This window comes from Dermacentor silvarum, unplaced genomic scaffold, assembly GCF_013339745.2.
Source record: "Dermacentor silvarum isolate Dsil-2018 unplaced genomic scaffold, BIME_Dsil_1.4 Seq640, whole genome shotgun sequence".
NCBI classification, from domain to species: Eukaryota; Metazoa; Arthropoda; class Arachnida; order Ixodida; family Ixodidae; genus Dermacentor; species Dermacentor silvarum.
Window position 1 is genome coordinate 94,110 of NW_023606559.1, and position 6,657 is coordinate 100,766.

Sequence of the window (6,657 nt, forward strand, 5' to 3'; positions counted from 1 at the left end):
CTCTTTATTGGAAGCCAGATATCTTTTCCGGGGTGAATATGACTACTGACATGCTACTTTGCATAGGGAGGGGTAATGTGAATAAAACATTCCAGGGCGGAAAAAATAAAAAAGAGAGCGAGTAAACCTGATAATTACGTATGGTACATTACGCACGTAACGTTCCTATCTGAAACACAAAGCTAATTACATTATATGCACCGACACGAGCGGCATCGTCTCTGACTGAAGCAAGGTGGCATGAGGGTAGGCCCCAGTTTTCAGAATGTTCGTTCTGGTCGTATAATGCCGTGGCTAACAGGTGACCGCTTCTACTAAGCTTCACAGAGAGAAAACACTGCGCACAGACACTGGAGGCAGCAGAAATGTGTGCGTGGGCTTACCAGTAAGCAGAGCTATCCATCACAAAGCAAATACGCAAAACGGGCGCGCAGGCTCTGACATTTAACATAAACTGTCCTATATTTGTATTAAAGTCGGCGTTATTATTATTATTATTATTATTATTATTATTATTATTTATTATTATTATTATTATTATTATTATTATTATTAGTTGTTGTTGTTGTGCTACGCGACTCAACGAAGCGGCTGACTGCAACGCGAGCTTGCCGAGCGTACAGCGGAACATCTTTGTGCGATTGTGTGAGAGATATGAAATAAGAGATGGATACGAGCTCTGATAGGAGTATAGGGTCAAGTTCACACGAACGCAATTCTCCCGTATTGCCGCAAGTACCGGATATCGCAGACGCGACAGGTAGCACGTGCAACAGATGGAAAAAAATGAGAAATAAGGAACTAATAAATGAACTAAATAATAAATAAATAATAAATAAATAAATAAATAAATAAATAAATAAATAAACAAGAAATTATTCAAATTCCTTCAAGTGTGGAATCGACGTTATGCGAAGCATTTGCAGGCAGCTAGCTGGCTACCCAGCATCGTTCGGTTGATTTTCTCAGTTACCTGATGGGCGATCGTGTTTGTTTAAAGTACTAAGCAATTGTGCGTGTTAAGCGAGTCTACGTGTGGCGAAATAAGGAAGAAGACGATACCATGTTATGTCATGCATTTCATGGTGTGACATGTCATTCATGTGATGACACGGTATTCATGTCATACATACGCTTATATAATCCAGTTAAAGAGATGACCACAACGGCGTGAGAGATTAGATCGTGACATCGATATTATGAGTGTCTTGTCATGCATGCATCCCAGGCATATCCTGATAGAACGACCACGACGGCATAAGAGGCTAGATAGATGAACTCAAAATGAACTAAAGTAAGCACGCATTCTTTAGGCATCCGTGCGTCTCCAAGAGCATTTCCCTCGGGGCGTAGCGATCAAGACGCCCAGCGCTCCCAACAGAAGCAGCCTACCTAGCTGGCCCAGCCCCTACTGCCTCTCGCCGGTGCCGCCGGCGCGCAGAGCGAGGCGCGCGGACCGGATCTCTCACCACTACGTAAGGCGGCGCTGGCATCGAGGTACGCTGAAAAAATAGTTTCTCACCGCTTTGCAGTAATTTCCCAAATCTACGCAGTTTTACACATGGAAAAGAAATTGTCAACGTGAGAAATTTCTTTCGTATGCATTACGCATATATTTTCACGTTTTACATTTCAGAGGATGCCACACCTACGCGTAGCAACACGTATGAGCAGCAATCACGACGGCCGCCCGTGCAGCGAGCGCTGCTATAAATTCCCTTTCCCCTGTGCCGCGCCGGCAGTCACCATCTCGGCGCTGGAGGTGTAGTGTCATATTCAAGTCTCAGGATGCGTGAGATAGTCCACATTCAGGCCGGGCAGTGCGGAAATCAGATCGGAGCGAAGGTAAGGTGGAAGCTAGTTTTGGACTTGGTAGTGAACGCGAATTGTACTTGTTGCTCATGTTTGTCAACTTTTCCTTAATTGCATTCCAGCGATTTCTTGGTGCTCGGGTGTGTCCGTTAATTTCGATCTGCGGAAATCGAATCAATGTTTTTAACATACATGGGAACGGTATTCTTAGTGGCGTGCGTAAAACCTCTAGAGTGAGGAAGTTGTTCTACGCGAAGAAATCCATCGCATGTGCGCACCCCTTTCCTTTCCGGTTCTTGTTTGGAGTGACTGCTCTTGTGTGATTAAATCCTAGCTGTTAGCTTCTGCTGGTTCAACATATTCCTAACACCCATACATAACCGTAGCACACAAGCACAACTGGCTACTTGGCATGACGAGAGTTTGGCATAACATGCATTGTTACATGTTGAGGTTCAATATCGGAGCTTGGCTTTCCGGACGGGTGTGCTTCACGCAGAGCGTTCCGGCACAGAGGCAAAGCCTAGATCTCTTACTCGATCAATTCTTGCAGGAGTTGTGTCGTCATTTAGGTTATGTGCGTTGTGTGATTCAACAATTCTACGCATTTTGGTAGCGCAGAGTTTCAACCCGGCACAGGCCGGTTGCCCCCTAGGCATTAGTTTAACAAGAGACGACGGGTTGCCGCCAGGCGGCTCCAGTCCTTTTAATGAAATGTCGTGGCGCGCTATTTCGAAAATTGCCGGCGGGCATATGATTGCGTGCACTCTCTCTCTATGCCTCGTCCCTCTCCAGTTTTTTCTTCTTCAGTGCAAGCTTATGCATGTTATTATGTGCTTTGTTTGCAGTTCTGGGAGGTTATCTCGGACGAACATGGCATTGACCCACCGGAACTTACCATGGGGACTCGGACCTTCAGTTAGAACGGATCAATGTGTACTACAATGAAGCCTCTGGTACTTGCTTATTCGTTGCTTTCGTCTGCAACACAGTGTACATGTTGGGCCCGCCCTTCCGTTGCTTTGGGCTGCTCATGTCTGACCAATGCCAGAGCAACGAAGGGCGGCCCGCCTGCGCCCATCACATAAGTGTCGCCGTTCACAATTTGCGCACATTCTCGTTTTTCTCGCTGCTTGTGCGATGTAGCTTAGTTTTGCTGTTTTCTCTTTACAATATTGTTTTCTTTCCCATGTCGCTGGGTATTGAAAGGGCATGTTTGGCAGCTTTAAATTAAAATGCAACTTGCATGAAGCTGTTGAGTTGGGAGTTTCTTCTTAAACTTCTAACTGCACTTGGGCTAAGTGTCGCCACATTTAAGGGCTACAGATTCTTTTATACTGTGTGAATTATTGTCCTCGCTGCATGTGAGTTGCCACTAAGTGGTGATTTTTCTTTTTGCTTGAGAGGTAAATACGTGCCTCGTGCCATTCTTGTGGACTTGGAGCCTGGCACCATGGACTCTGTGCGGTCTGGGCCTTTCGGACAACTCTTCCGGCCAGACAACTTTGTGTTCGGTAAGCACTTTTCTCTACACACAGCAATTTACTACCTGTCACAGTGCTGGCATTCTGCTGCTGAGCACGAGACTGCAGGTTCAATTTGCAGCCTCGGCATCTGCAATTCCCTTAGCATGAATGCAAAAAATTTTCGTGCACCAAGCTTCATAACATGTTAAATACATCACATGTAGTCCCAATTAATCCAGAGTCCCGCACATGATTTCTCATGGCGCTTGTGCTGCTTTGGGACAGTTGCACAACCACAATTGGACAACGTAATTTACTGTAGAGTCTGGAACATTCTGAATAGTGTTGCACAGCACCAACCACCTTTTTATTTGTGTAGCATGTGTTTACATCGCTTGCCAAATATTCGTATATGCTTATCACTTGTGTGCACCCTGCTTGCTTTTGTGGCGCCTTAGTGTGTGCTTCTGCCAATGGTGCCTGCGCTATTCTTGGGACGTGAAAGTTGTTGCTACAGTTGCCATGGAATTTGATTTCCAAATCTTGCTCCTCCTGTTCATCTATCTTTTCAGGCCAGAGTGGTGCTGGCAACAACTGGGCAAAGGGTCACTACACTGAAGGCGCCGAATTGGTGGACTCGGTTCTTGATGTTGTTCGCAAGGAAGCAGAAAGCTGCGACTGTCTGCAAGGATTCCAGCTTACCCATTCTCTCGGTGGAGGTACTGGGTCTGGCATGGGCACACTTCTTATCTCTAAAATTCGTGAGGAGTACCCTGACCGCATCATGAACACATTCAGTGTTGTCCCCTCGCCTAAGGTTTGTGAATACTCTTTGTATGCCTCGCTTATCTTTCCTCTATGCCCTTCAATTGTTTCCATCCAGTGTTTCAATTTCTGCAAGTTGTGCTCATGGTACATTACCCATCCTTTCTGCAGGTTTCAGACACTGTTGTTGAGCCCTACAATGCCACCCTTTCTGTGCACCAGCTGGTAGAAAACACTGATGAAACTTACTGCATTGACAACGAGGCTCTCTATGACATTTGCTTCAGAACCCTCAAGCTCACCACTCCTACATACGGCGATATCAACCACCTAGTTTCGGCAACAATGTCTGGTGTCACAACTTGTCTGAGGTATGCATGCATGCTCCCCCTGCATTGCCACATATTTTTATACTGTATATTTGCTGTTTTTTACTACTGCACTGTTTAGCACATATCCCTAGCATTTGGTTTCCTTCCAGTGCACTGCAGTGTCTTACTGTGAAAATGTTTGTTTCAGGTTCCCTGGCCAACTGAATGCCGACCTGCGTAAACTGGCTGTCAACATGGTTCCCTTCCCACGTCTCCACTTCTTCATGGCTGGCTTTGCCCCACTGACTTCACGTGGCAGCCAACAGTACAGAGCACTGACTGTGCCGGAACTGACACAGCAGATGTTTGATGCAAAGAACATGATGGCTGCCTGTGATCCGCGCCACGGCCGCTACCTCACAGTTGCTGCTGTTTTCAGGGGCCGAATGAGTATGCGAGAAGTTGACGAGCAGATGCTCAACGTGCAGAACAAGAACTCTAGCTACTTCGTATGAGTGGATCCCAAACAATGTCAAGACTGCAGTGTGCGACATTCCCACCCCGTGGTCTCAAGATGTCTGCAACATTCATTGGCAACAGCACTGCCATCCAGGAGCTGTTAAGAGAATCTCTGAACAATTCACGGTCAGTCTCACCTTTCCTTTGAAAAGAATCTTCGGACTGCATTATTGGTATTCTAATGTGCGTTCACTGCCTATACTGAATGTGTGTTATTTCTTTTTACAGCCATGTTCAGGCGCAAGGCCTTCCTTCATTGGTACACTGGGGAAGGTATGGATGAGATGGAATTCACAGAGGCAGAGTCGAATATGAATGACCTGGTGTCTGAGTACCAGCAGTACCAGGAAGCCACAGCTGATGAGGAAGGAGAGTTTGAAGATGAAGAGGAGGTCCAAGCAGAGGCATAAGCGAGCCATTTTTTTAAGAATTGCAGAGTGTGGTGCTTTTTTTTTTCTCCACAATAAAGTTTTTTATTTAATATTGTTCTTTCTTTACACTGAAGGAGTCAAGGTTTTAACCGCCGTATTTTGTACAGAGGACCCCGCTATGGCCCAGACTGCTGGGGTATTGCACATACAGAAGCAACTATGATCCATGGCAGTTGCTGCCAGTAACATAGATTTGTAATTTCCTTAGGGATGCTTGAGGTATCTGAAAGTTCAAATATGCCCCGTAGTTCTGTGTGTGCAGTTATTCATGAAATTTCATCCTTGCTTCAACGCTGGCTCTTCTATGGGGACATTTGTGCGATTTGAAGATATGTTAGGCTACTGGGGAATGTAGCTTAACTGTTGAGGCCTAGCACTAAAGCATAACACATTTTATGCTTAAATAAGCCTGCATTCTATGTGCATTACTGCTTCAACTTGTGACTTTGTTGTGCGACATTCTTGCCTAAGCCAAAAGCACGTGTCGTATTGACCGTTTCGGCAGTCTTTACAAACTTGATCATTTGCAAATGGACCATGTGCTTTTCACACCTTTAAAGGGCCCCTGAACCGCCTCTAACATTTTTTTACGCATTTCAAATAAACGTGCACATCGTGTACAGAATGCCCCGACGATCGTCCTTCGCGAACGCGGAAGCGATACGTCCACGGGGAGGCCACAAATTTAAAAGAACAATCCTGTGCTCCTCTCCCGGCCTCTCCGGTAGGGTGCCTTGATGCGCGCACATTGATGCACCCTAGTTTCTGGTGCCTTTCCCCACATGGTGATGTCATCAGGGTGTTGCAGGTGACGTCACCAAGGGTAAACGCTGTCTATTTGTCGGGTAACGAGGACGACAGTGCCAACATGGTGAGATCCAACTGCGTATTTCGAGAACGGAGGGGCTTTTTGCCCATTGCGTGCCACGGACATAGTTTCTTACCATTACTAGATGTAACTCTGGCGCTGCGATCGTTCAGCCACCATGGGATTGATGGGTAGTACATGGATTTGACTGACCTTTGTGCTTGGGGCTTCAGATGTTCTTGTCGCTTCGTTTATTACGCTTTATCTGGGCCTAAAGTTGCAATTTATACTTTTTTTTTAATGCAGAGGGTAATAAGACTGCAAGCACGCACAATCGCTAATTGCAGCGGTTCCACTTGTCCATACGTCCGTGGTGTATTGGTTTCAGTATCGTGCTTCTGTGCTAGAGGTCTTGTGTTCCAATCCTGCCGTCGGACAAAGTCAAAGTCACGAAGCCATTTAAAGCCAGATAGAAGAAGTTTAGACAAATCCATGTACTACCCATGATTCCCATGCAGGCTGAACCGGCCCACTGGCAGCTCCCG

General features: G+C 46.1%; 1 pseudogene; it reads left to right on the forward strand.

The window, feature by feature from the left end:
• Positions 1–1,738: 1,738 nt before the first annotated feature.
• LOC119435345 (tubulin beta chain-like) lies at positions 1,739–5,354 on the forward strand (annotated as a pseudogene).
• Positions 5,355–6,657: the final 1,303 nt, after the last annotated feature.